General features: G+C 44.2%; 1 protein-coding gene and 1 long non-coding RNA gene across 9 annotated transcripts in view; one reads left to right on the top strand and one right to left on the bottom strand.

The window, feature by feature from the left end:
- The window catches only part of LOC113240758 (patatin-like phospholipase domain-containing protein 4), a 51,796-nt gene extending 51,570 nt beyond the window's left edge, over window positions 1–226 (bottom strand). For 4 of the 5 annotated variants that reach the window (XM_044391867.3, XM_044391868.3, XM_048213862.2 and 1 more), the window contains exon 1: window positions 102–226. The gene's annotated coding sequence lies outside the window, so the exon portion shown is untranslated. The remainder of the gene's footprint in view (window positions 1–101) is intronic. The other variant, XM_044391869.3, reaches the window with a different exon arrangement.
- Window positions 227–233: 7 nt separating this feature from the next.
- Window positions 234–12,560, top strand: part of LOC113240757 (uncharacterized) — a 377,699-nt gene continuing 365,372 nt past the window's right edge. The window contains exons 1-2 of one of the 4 annotated variants that reach the window (XR_007188406.2): window positions 234–390; window positions 1,745–1,855. This is a non-coding gene — a long non-coding RNA (uncharacterized LOC113240757). Of the gene's footprint in view, window positions 1,856–12,560 lie in introns of all 4 variants that reach the window. The other 3 variants (XR_007188407.2, XR_003311284.4, XR_007188405.2) reach the window with 3 other exon arrangements.

Below are 12,560 nucleotides of genomic sequence, written 5' to 3'. Positions count from 1 at the left end.
TGCTGGGGGGGCTGCTCCGACCCGCCCACCCCCGGGAGCGACCGCTACGGCCCAGAGCCCGCCCCGCGCCCGCCCCACGCTCGCCCCACGCTCCGCCCTACCAATGCAGGTCTGAGGCACTTCCATGTTGAACTGCTACCCCGCCCTTCCCTGGGGGCGGGGCCTGGCCGTCACTCAACAAGGCCCCGCCTATCAAGGCTGGCCCACGCTCGTGGAGGGCCTGCCCACGAAGGTCTCGCGGATGGAGTCGGGGCGGGCCTACCCGCGCGGGGCTTCGGCGTCATCATGCTGACGCAGGCCTCCGCTAGGCCCCGCCCATACTATTTAAAGCACTGGACTCAACATGGCGGCGCACATTCGGACGCTTGTCCCGGTTGTCCCCGGGCACGGGTAAGGGACAACAGTTTCGTCTCCGGTCCTGTTGTCTTCGATACGTAGCGATGCGGTTTAGTCCGCCCGCGTGTTTTTGCGCGACCTACGGTCTGGCCCCTCACCCGAGTTTGCTGACCCTGAACGACCCTTATTCGCGGCGCACCGGAAGCGCTTGTCCCTCCTCGCGTCTGTCTCCCGGAAGTGGTTTTTCTCCTTTTACCCCCCCACCCTAGGGGCGGTCCTACCGGCCCGAGGGCGGGGTCCACGTGCTAGCTTGTGGCCAGAGGCCTCGTAGCGTTTCCGGCGTCTATATATGCTTTTTCCCTTGGCGTTATTGGAAAGCTCGGACGTGGCTTTGGGCAGCGTCCGCATCCTCTGGCTCCGTAGGCTTTGTGACCTTGGGCAGGTTGCCTAACCTCTCAGAGCTTCTCAGGTGACTTACCTGCAAAATGGGATGGTAATGTCTGAATGGGTGCTAAATCCTAAAGCTCCTGCCCCATAGCAGGCCTTCAGCAGACGGCCTCTTTCGTTTGGTGGTGCCGGTGTCTCCGGATAGACTTGAGCACCAGCTTTACATGGTGGCCAAGCCCGCTCAAGTACCCTGTCAGCCACCTTCCTGTCTAGTCTTAATCACGCCGTGAGGAATCACAGAGTTCCTGGTTGAAGGTTCTCCAGGGCCCCTTGTTTCAGGACAGATTTACTTTGAAGCTACGGAGGAGAATTCCGAGAAATGTGTGAGCGTCCTGCCTTAGGGAGGTGAGGGGAGTTCCCCAAATAGCCTGTACGCTGGGCTTTTTCTGTCTCTGTCTTTGGGATGCCAGGACCTGGGCTCTGGCCCACAACACTAGCTGTAAGCGAGGGCCCTGGATGTGATGACTAAGGAAGACATTTTGCTCTTCATTGTCATAAATAGTCTTCTTAGACCGTTGATACTGAAGACGCCCTAATGCTTAAGCAAGGCACAGCTACTTGAATTGTTTGCTACCATTAGAATTGGAGTGAAGGGAAGGGGGAGTGTACCTCGAGGAAATAAGGAAGGACAAGCTCGTGGTTCTTGCATCCTCCTACTGTCCTGTAACTCTGTGGAAGATTGTGGTACTCCCATGAGAGCATCCTCCAGAAAACTTATTAGAAAGGAAGAATCCGAGGTCTCCTAGCAGATCTCCTGATGCAGAATCTGCATTTTAGGAGAGACCCAGCTGATGGCCATGCACGTTTAAGTTTGTGAAGGCCCTGGTCTAGCTGGTGGTTTGATTGGACTTACAGTGATGCGGTCACATTGAAAGTTTAGGGACAGACAGAGTCCACAAGGTCAGAAGCTGGGCCAGTGGTAGCACGGCAGCTGTGTCCTGTGTTTGGACACTGCCAGCAGGTGGATTCTGAAGATGAAAAAGTCGTCAGTGGGCAGCCTGGATGAACCCCAGGAGTACAGGAGCCTTTGCTGAAAGGGAAGATCAGATCACCACTATTACCACAACTGCTGGTGAGTGAAATTTTACTACATGTAAGTGTCACAGAAAAAGTGTTCAAAAAGTTCCATAACTTAATTCTTACCATTTTAAATTCTCTCTTAAAAATTAGTCTCTCCTTTTCCCCCCATGTCCCCCTGATCATATTCACATGCAGCTAATTAAAACGTTCAGCTCCCTAAGGTAAGGAAGAATATCTGATTCATTCACATTTGTTTTTGTGATTTAGGGGCCAGCCATAACATTTGGTACATCATCAATAAATATGTTTTGGATCTTGCATTTAAGTAAATTACTCTTGTGGATATACAGTAATTGCCTTTTAAGAACATTTTTTTTTTTTTTTTACTAATTCATTTGCTTGTTTTTGCTTCTCTGTTTTCCTTAGTAATTCAGTTTTGAACTCCTTTATTTAGCCATTTATCAAACATTTATTAAGCATTCATTGTATAATAAACGCTTTGCTGGTACAGGGCTTACAAAGTTGAGAAGAATTCAGTTCTTCCTCATCAGGGATGCAGACTCTAGTGGGCTGGGAGACGGTTGATTGATCATTACAGACGCCTGATGTGCTGTTGCTGAGCCACACAGGTGCTCTGGATGTGAGCAGGGAGCTAGAGAGTAGGAGATCCTTAATGAAGAGAAACACCTGGCGTGAAAACAGAGTGTTTAAACCTAACTCTCCTTTCCCTGTGCCCAGCGTCTTCCCACGAGATTTTATTGTGTATTCCATAAGGAGGTACAGAATAAGGGGTATTTGTCACACCTGTGCCCCAAGGACAGGACTCTCTCTCAACGTTTCTGAGTCTAAATCTCTTCTTCCAGTCTGCTCTGCATGTACTGTTATTTTCCTGTTTTAACACCTTAACACATGCTGATGCCTCTGTGGGGCACACTGTCATTGCCCCTACAACACCCTTGTCCTCCCTCCTTTTCAGGGAGTCCTCACCCCGTCACCTCCTCCTGGAATCTCGGGTGCTGATCCTGATTTCAGGGGACTGTGGCCACGCTCTTGGAGCACCCAGCAGTGCCCTTTTCAGGGGCGGGGGGGGGGGGGCTCATGTAATAACAGTCAATGTTGGCATGCCCTTGTTTTAAAAGCACCATAGAATTCAGAGAAAAGCACATTTGCAGTCATGGAGTAGAACTTCCCAGCTGAACCCAGAGAGAGAGGCCGCGTCCCTTCCCATGGATCCCTCTCTCTAAAGAGGGACAAGCAGTCACCAATGCCACCACGCAGAGGGAGCCAGCCCTCAAAAGCGGCCTAGGGGGAGTCAGGGCTGAGAAACAGAGAAGCAGGGGTGAGGTGTGATGGCATTTCTTGAGCCTGGAGATTCAGCTATGATTGTCCCTGACTGCTCCACTGCACCCACTCTTTTCTGTTTGCTTTCTGAAGGTAGTTAAGAACCGAGTTTTTAAATCTTGCAAGCAATACAGTTCTAAGAGATGTACTTTTTCCACTGCATCTGATCATTTTCTCTCTAGAAATTTGCTAGAAGAACCAGCTACTCAAAGGAACACTAAGTGAATTTTTTTTTTTTTTAAGATTTTAAACTTACTTATTAGAGCTTGTGGGCGCGCGCACACGAGCAGGGGGTAAGGGCAGAGAGAGAGGGAGAAGCAGACTCCCCACTGAGCAGGAGCCTGCTCTGGGGCTCAATCCTGGGATCTCAGGGTCTTGACCTGAGCAGAAGGCAGGCACTTAACGGACTGAGCCACCCAGGTGTCCCTAAGTGAATCTTTTCTAAATGGGAAAATAGTTTTTAAAAAATATACATAAACTGTATGTTTTATATGTATTTTTCTGTTGCATAGGTATATATGCATACATAACTAATGTTTGATAACATCTGAAAACATTTCCAAGTAAACATCCTTAAGTGTAATTTATTTATGGTTGGATGCGTCTAGGAATATATAATAATCTATAGGTCTTTTTTACATGGCATAGAAACTAAATGCCAAGTTATTTCTATGAAAGAGACATTTTTAAAATTTAACATTGACTTATAAGCTCATTTAATTTAATTTCTTAAGCTTCATTCTAATTGAACATATTCCCAATGTACTATATGTTTCCATTGAACAATAGAGATGGCAAAGATTGTCTGAGTGTTTCTAGTATTGTATAGGAATTAATTATGGCACTTCTGGTTCATACTCTACGTAAGTATAGGATAGAACAGAACATCTTTTAAAATCTGTGTATTTAATATATTTTATGGGGAAGAGGTTGAGATCTTTGATACGCAAGTGGTGGTGTTGGGGTACCGAAGGCATTATAGAGTACTAAATATTTTAAAAAGCGCAGTAGAAGAAGATCCGTGTCCTCTGCTGTGTATACTGTGTTCCAGAACAGCTGACCCCCTGACCTGGCCACATTTGTGGTCCACAATGTGTACAGGTAGATGGAAATCGTCCTTGCTATCCTTCAAAGGATTTTCTTACAGTGAAAGAGATTATTAGGGAAATAATGTCAGTGTCAGGTGAGTTAAATTGTTGAGTGATAAACAGAATGTCGGCTTTGGTGCCTTGAGCTTCATTAAATTTACCAAAATACTCTCTTTTAATGTGGAGTACCATATTTAGACATTACTATTGCTGTTATCAAAAGAAACACCCTAATTGCTAAAACATCCAGTTATCTAATCGCCTCATTTCACGGAGACAAAATAAAGATTTTAGTCTATTTCGTATTTCTAAATGCCTTCCTTTCCTGAACATCCACTCCTATTTACTGGCATCACATTATTAATAATGACTTCAGTTATTGACCTTCCTTGACCTGCCAGTCCTTCATACACCTTGTCTCCTATGACTTTTGCAACAAAAATGGAAAAATATATATAATAGGTGAAAATTTAGAATTAAAACATTTTCCCCACATCCACACGGATGCAGAGATTATCAGCTCAGGTCCTCCTCATCCCAAAACACCCCCTGTGTAAAGACCTATCTTTCCTACACGGTTTCAGCAATGAATTAATAAAATATTAAGCACTCAGTCTGTGCTGAGCTGCGCTGTTTGGCCGCCATAGGTTTCAGAACCTTGTTACTTCCTTCATTTCTTTCTCTGGTCAGAATTTGTAAGTGGTGTTCATATTTAGATATCTATAATTTCACTGAAAAATGGTAGAAGTCCTTAATCCTTATGACCTATACATTTATTTATTTATAGCATTTAGAGAACTTGTTCATAGCTGGGAAAGGAAAAAATAAAAAAGCAAGCCTAGCAATTAATGAAAGCTACCCTTTCTCTACTTATCAATCACAGCGGTAACTCTTTTTGATGACGACTTTTCCTGGAAGCTGTATCGTAGAGTAGGTTGTTGTAAAGAGAGCATAATTTCCATGAACAATATTGTAAAAGGCCATCATGTCACTGACAAAGGCCTTAACTCCAAAGAAATTATTTATCTAATCATTTATCGTTATGCCTTTGCTCACTCTTTAAACTCTATTTGGTGTCTCATAAATGACAAGGACTGGGTTAGGCATTAGGGGAAAAAAATCTTAAGATAAACTTCCTTCCTTTAGTTCACTGTTCTTTTTTGCTGGAATGTCCTTGTAGATTTTTCTATTTGGTTAGACCCTACTTATTCGTCAATGCCTAAATCAGGCTCTGCTGCCTCATTATAGTGTTTGGGATAACATTCAGCTACCTTCTGTCAGTATTCACCATACCTTCCACTTTGTCGGTGCATGAGGCATTGCCGTAGCATTTATGACTTTATTTTGGCAGACATGTGGTTGCCTCCACTCTGTGTCAGTTCATTTGGAGCAGGGACTGTCTTGTACTCCTTGGCTTTTGCCAGCTTCTAGTAGAGAGCTCAAGACTTGTAGATATGTGTAAGTGTGGGGGCATCTTTAGTTAGCATGTTTCAGATGTCTAACTGGCTTAAGGAGGAAGTGAATTGCTGGTTGAAATAATCTCGAAGTTTAGAGGTAGGGCTAACTGCAGGTATGGCTGGATCAAGCACTTGGGTTTCATTTCGTTTCATTCTGCAGGAAGGGCGTCTCCAAGAGGTCGCTGGCCCCACGTCCTCTTCTGTCACTGTCCACCTTCCAGACTTAGAAACCAAGGCTCCTGCTGGTTCTGTTTTTATCACAGGATTATCCCTGAATGAGTCATTGTGAACATAGCTTATTGTAATACAGATTTCTCGCTGTTTGAAAGTAGAACATCCCTGTGAAATCTGTCATTAGTTGAAATGGTTTAAAGCAAAGAAGCCATGACCATTAATTTATGTGGAAAAATGTTTGTTCCCAAATGTAAAAAATCTGATACCTGAGGACGCATCTTGCTAACAGGTGCACAAATGACATTGAGATAAAGCAGAGGTGCTCACAGACTCGGTTCAGAGCTCTGGTGGCTTGGTTGCCGAATGTTGTCTCCAGAGAAGGAACTCGAAGGGGCCACTCTTGCTGGTGCCACACTCACTGCCTGGGGTGTCACAGCCGCTATAACTGCTCGCTGCAAAACGTGGAATGCTGTTTTCTCTTTTCTTCGTAAAAGTGAAAATCCTCTTTCATTTGGTTAGCAAAAATTGGTATTAATGTACGTCTTCGGTAAAAGTGAAGTGGTGTAATGCGAACTTTCAAAAAGTGGGGGATACCTGTGCAATGAGGTGGGCCCATGACTGAGCGAGCATGTGCTGTGCAAGCAAGGGACAGAGAGGACTGGAAGCGTTGCCATGTCCAGATGGACTTGGCTGGGCAGGCCTCCTTCAGAAGAAGTCTGGCAGTGTAAATCAACATATTTGGGGCACCTGGGTGGCTCAGTCGGTTAAGCATCTGCCTTTGGCTCTGGTCGTGATGTCAGGGTCCTGGGATGGAGACCCATGTCGGGCTCCCTGCTCACTCCTTCTGCTTCTCTCTCTCCCTCTGTGTTCACTCCCTCCCTCCCGCAAATAAATAGAATATTTAAATAAGTCAACATATCCGCTATAGTAGTCAATAAATATTTGTTGATGTAAACACAAGGAAAAATGCAGCTATAATCTCTCTATAAAACAAAAATTTATTTGCTCCTTAGTTATATAAAACTGTACAATACATAATCATCTGATGAGTATTCCCCCAAACAAATAAGAACACAGCTGTGATGTTTGATGCCTTGAAAAGTTAGTTGCAATATTCTGTTTAAATGTACAGTAAGTATTAGTTGGCATAAATGTTTAGCTTTCAATTAGCAATAGTATTGTTTGGTCTTTGTTTTTGAATTCTATGGGATATTTAGTATGTTGCTTACAAAGTCACTATAAATGGATGGAAATGTTTCTCTGTGATAAATTTCCTATAGGAAGCTGCAGTACACTCAAGAGTTGTAGCAAGGATCTTCTCTTACATCTTGAGTCAAAGAAAGAGATGCTAGCAAATGTTTGTTTTTGACAGCAGTGACAATAACGGCAATGCTGTTCTACCAAAAACATTGGACAGAATAGGAAGTGATCCCAAATGTCTTTTCATTTTAAGCCATTTTGAAAAAAAATATAGTCACCATTTAGTAAGTGTTCACTAACATATCTCCTATTTTATTTTAAATCTGTAAATAAATATACAATTGACACTTTTTTTTTTTTTTTTTTTAGGATTTCACTTATTAGAGAGCGTGCGCGCACACGTAAATGGTAGGGAGAGGGAGAAACAGAGTCTCCGCTGAGCAGAGAGCCTGAGTGGGGCTTGATCCCAGGACCCTGGGATCATGACCTGGGGCTGCAGGCAGATGCCTAACCTACTGAGCTACCCAAGTGTCCTTCAACAACATTCTTTACGTTATCTTCACTGAATTTTTAAGATAAAAATGACATCCCCTGCTACACAGATGGGTTCCGTATTTGGGACACTATAAAATGAACAGGTACAATGGATCAGAAGTCTGAAATGGGGGGCGCCTGGTTGGCACAGCGGTTAAGCATCTGCCTTTGGCTCAGGGTGTGATCCTGGCGTTACGGGATCGAGCCCCACATCGGGCTCCTCCGCTAGGAGCCTGCTTCTTCCTCTCCCACTCCCCCTGCTTGTGTTCCCTCTCTCACTGGCTGTCTCTATCCTGTCGAATAAATAAATAAAATCTTAAAAAAAAAAAAAAAAGTCTGAAATGGAAGTCAGAGTGAAACTTCAAAAGGACCCAGCCTGCCATGTAACAGCCAGCTGTAATTTCAAGATCTCCATTATTATGGCTTGAATTTTCAGGACACAGGGTACAGAGTAAGAACTAATAAAACGTGATGGTACTACATGGTAATATTTGTTGAATTATATGGACTGATGCAGTTTTCCCCGAGGGGAAAACAATTCTCAAGCTCTGATGAACTGTCCTAGATCCCTATAGACACATATATTTAAAATAATGAAAACATAGAATTCATTGTCTGAATAGAGAAGATGGCAAGTTCAAAGTCATTCCAACTACATGCATTGCCTGGGGAAGCCTACCTCCAGGTGCAGGCCTGCCTAATATTAGTTTCGCATTTGTCAATTTCTCATGGAAGGCCCTTAGCTCTAGTTATGTTGTCATTTTAAGCACCAGGCTTTCTTTCCAGTATCTTATTCTCTCTCTCTTCACCTTGGGGCACATGATCCCAGTCTTAACATACTTTTGAAGTGCCATATTAAGAAAGTTAGCTTTTCTTACATATCATAGTCTTTCGAATAGCCACAGATTTACTTCTCACTTAAAAGGCAGCTATAGGGCCACCTCGGTGGTTCAGCTGATGAAGCATCTGCCTTCAGCTCAGGTCATAATCTCAGGGTCCTGGATTCGAGACCCGCATCAGGCTCTCTGCTCAGTGAGGAGTCTGCTTCTCCCTCTCCCTCTGCCCCTCCCACCCCCCGAACTCATGCTGTCTCTTGCTCTCTTGAATAAATAAATAAAATCTTAAAAAAAAAGATAAATATAGAACACATCCCACACAGACCATAAATTTAAGGGTCTTCAGAAGGCTCTTTGTAATTCTGAAATGTAATTTTCCTTCATCCTCACATACATATCCTCCAAATTTTACTTATTTAACCTCATTTAAATTTTTTAAGTGTCTGTTTTTTATATTTTCTTTTTTTTTTTTTTTAAAGATTTTATTTATTCATTTGACAGAGATAGAGACAGCCAGCAAGAGAGGGAACACAAGCAGGGGCTGTGGGAGAGGAAGAAGCAGGCTCATAGTGGAGGAGCCTGATATGGGGCTCGATCCCGTAACACCAGGATCACGCCCTGAGCCAAAGGCAGATGCTTAACCGCTGTGCCACCCAGGCGCCCCTGTTTTTTATATTTTCCATTCCAGTATTGTTAACCTACGGTGTGATGTTCGTTGCAGGTGTACAATACAGTGATTCTGTAATTCTGTGCATGACCCAGTGCTCATCATGATAAGTGTGCTTCTTCATCACCTTTACCTGTTTCACCCATCTCCCCCCACTCCCCTGTGGTAACCATCAGTGTGCTCTCTATAGTTGAGTCTGTTTCTTGGTTTGTCTCTTTTATTCTTTGCTGTTTTGTTTCTTCCACATTGGAGTGAGGTCAGACGGTGTTTGTCTGTCTCTGACTTATTTCACTTAGCATACTACTTTGTAGCTCCATCCATGTCTTTGGAAAAGGCAAGATTTCATTTTTTAAAGAATGATTTATTTATTTTTTGGGGGGGGGCAGTGGGCTCAGGGAGAGAGAGACTCCCAAGCAGACTCCCCACTGAGCGTGGATCTGATCCGGGGCTCAATCCCATGACCCTGAGATCATGACCTGAGCCGAAGTCAGGAGTTGGAGACTTAACAGACTGAGCCACCCAGGTGCCCTAAACTTACTTACATTGAAATGTTATCTCATGGGGGCGCCTCTGACTCTTGGTTGTGCCTTGGGCTCCGGGCTCAGTGGGGAGTCTCTGCTTCTATCCCTCTCCCCCGTCCCTCCCCCTGCTCATGCCCATGTGCTCTTTCTCTCTCTAAAATAAATAAATGAATCTTTAAACAAAATAAATGTAGGTAAATTTAATGTCACCATTCTGTGAACATAGACAAATATTAAAGTTCATTTCCTTCTGTTATAAAGGAAAATAACATTTTTGCTTAATTTTTAGAAGAGAAATACTTCTCATAACAATGTAGTCAGGCACATCAATTGCGATCCCACTTCTACTTATATACAGTACTTACGTTAACATCCACCTAGGCTATATTTTCATCAGGTGTTGACATGTAGTTATTGAAATCATGGATTGTTTCCATTATTTACACATTTTCTGGATATTTGGCTCATACTTCTTTTTTTTTTTCACCCTGTGTTCAAATGGCAAATCATTGTGATACCTTGTGCAACACAAAAATCCTCTGAATGTGTATATTTGCTTCATATTTTATGTTGTTGGTGGAAAACCATGATGTCCTGTTTGCTTTTCTTCATTTAACATACTCTTGTGTGGTGTTTGCAGTTTGCCTCTTCTAACCACGTCACAAATACCAGTGTGTTTACTATTCCTAAGAGCCCTGTCAACACGTACAGCACACTCACGTACTAAGGATGGCCAACTGAGGCTCATCCTCCACCAAACCGTGAAGTTGGGATTCTCATGACTTAGACTTGGGGTCTCCTCCCTTCTCGCTCTGCATGTTCAAACTGGGTGGCACCATTCACGCTGAAGTTCTCATGCAGCCTCTAAGCCTGTGGCCTCCCATCAGGTGATGTGATGGCCTGAGGGCTACTAATTTCAGTAGACTACCTGTACATGGAGGGAGCTTGGGATGTAATTTGGGGCAAGTCCCTGTCTGCACAGAGGGGGAAAGTCTATCCCACCCACTAGCACAGTAAGGCAGGAGAAGGAAGGAGGGACACTGACATAGAAAATCAGCTTGCTCGTTCGTCCTCATCTCGTGTTTGTATGTTTGGGGTTGGAGGGGCGGCTTATAGACACATGCAGAGAAACTAAGGCCGTGCCCATTTTTCCAAACACAGCTGTAAGAGGCTATAATACTCTAATGTATTGGTTCTCAATCCCACTGCTTTTGATTAGTCTAGAGCGGAGGCCAGGCATCAGTATTATTGGAAAAGGACAAGCAAGCAAACAATTCGCAGGTAAATCCAGTGTGTAGCCAGGGTTGAAAACCACTGTTCTTGAGGAAGTTCTCCATCTGGCCAGTGTGAGGCCAGAGCCGTGATGAATGTTTGGGAGAGCTAAGTGCCTGGAGAGAGAGCCTGAGCTAAAGTCAGCTTGGTATGGTGAGCAGAGGATCTAGAAGATTCTGCTCAGATGGGCCGTCAGAGGAGGACTGGGAGAATTAGGACCAGCCTGAGGTGGAGATGCAGAACCTGGAATCCTGGCGGAATTTGAGGAGCAACACCGTAAACCAGGATCGTGGACTCTAGCGTTAGGAACAAAACTGATTGTCCACAGTGCAGATGACACCTCCGTCAGCCCCAGACCATCAGAGACCAACGCAGAGCCTGTTACTTGATCAGAAGTTCCATCTCCGTGTGCCACAAAGTCCCAGGAACAGAGCTGGATACGGTTTACAGGGTCCAATACAAAAGGAAAATGCAAGAACCCGCCCTAAAAAGCAGGGGGAAAAGTATCATGATAAGCTTTTTCCTTACTTCCATGGTCTGTCTGTCTCAATGCGTCGTAGAATTTATTATTTGCTATTTCATGTCTTTCTGAAGTAAGAAAACCTAAAAGTGTAGACTATTGGCATGAATTGTACCATTCATGTTGACATTGCATTATCCCCATTTTAGAGAGAAATCGCAGACCGTTTAACTAGGATGTGAAATCACGCAGTTTATAGTCAGTAATGCCTACCTGCATATAAGTTTCATTTTTACTAGAACAGTGAGGATGCTGGGCAGAGTAATCGAATTATTTTATGTAATGCCTTGATTTGCACACATTCCACCAACACTCTGCACCTGATGAATGTGGAAGAGCTGAGAGAAAAAGGAGTCGAGGGATTCTGTCCTCTGCCTTCCTTCTCTGTTCTCACTTTCAGTGGTGGGCCAGGAGGGGGAAGTGACCTGAGGAAAAAAGGGTATAATAGGGTTCGGTTTTGGTCATTTGTGTTTCTTAGGGCATTGGTGTCTTCTTTCTGCTCTTGAAGAAAGTTCTGGTTGGGATAGGCGGATGTGTCTTCTCTGAGGCTGGTTCCGTACATGCCGACTCGGTCGGCACATGTAACGTGCTTAGCTTGTGGCTTGCTTCAAAACTCGGTGATCTCCCAGACTTTGTGGGGCTACTAATTCTGCACTCATGGGGCATCGCAGATTGTCTATATGAAAAGGATCCTAGGGGGTCGCCTGGGTGGCACAGCGGTTAAGTGTCTGCCTTCGGCTCAGGGCGTGATCCCGGCGTTATGGGATCGAGCCCCACATCAGGCTCTTCCGCTATGAGCCTGCTTCTTCCTCTCCCACTCCCCCTGCTTGTGTTCCCTTTCTCGCTGGCTGTCTCTATCTCTGTCGAATAAATAAATAAGTAAAATCTTAAAAAAAAAAAAAAAAAAAAAAGGATCCTAGGAACAAGCAAGCATGCCCATTGCATTATTCGCAGTGCTCTCTGCTTATTCACGTGGCTACCTTACTGTCCCATGGGACTTCACTTATAAAACACAAATTCAAAGAGGGGCACCTGGCTGGCTCAGTTGGTAGACCATGTGACTCTTGATCTCAGAGTTGTAAGTTCGTGCCCCACACCGGGTGTAGAGATTACTTAAGAATAAAATCTTTGAGAAAAAATCTTAAAA

This window comes from Ursus arctos, chromosome Y (assembly GCF_023065955.2).
Source record: "Ursus arctos isolate Adak ecotype North America chromosome Y, UrsArc2.0, whole genome shotgun sequence".
NCBI classification, from domain to species: Eukaryota; Metazoa; Chordata; class Mammalia; order Carnivora; family Ursidae; genus Ursus; species Ursus arctos.
The sequence above is the reverse complement of the archived record's forward strand: the minus strand, read 5'-3'. Positions and strand labels throughout refer to the sequence as shown.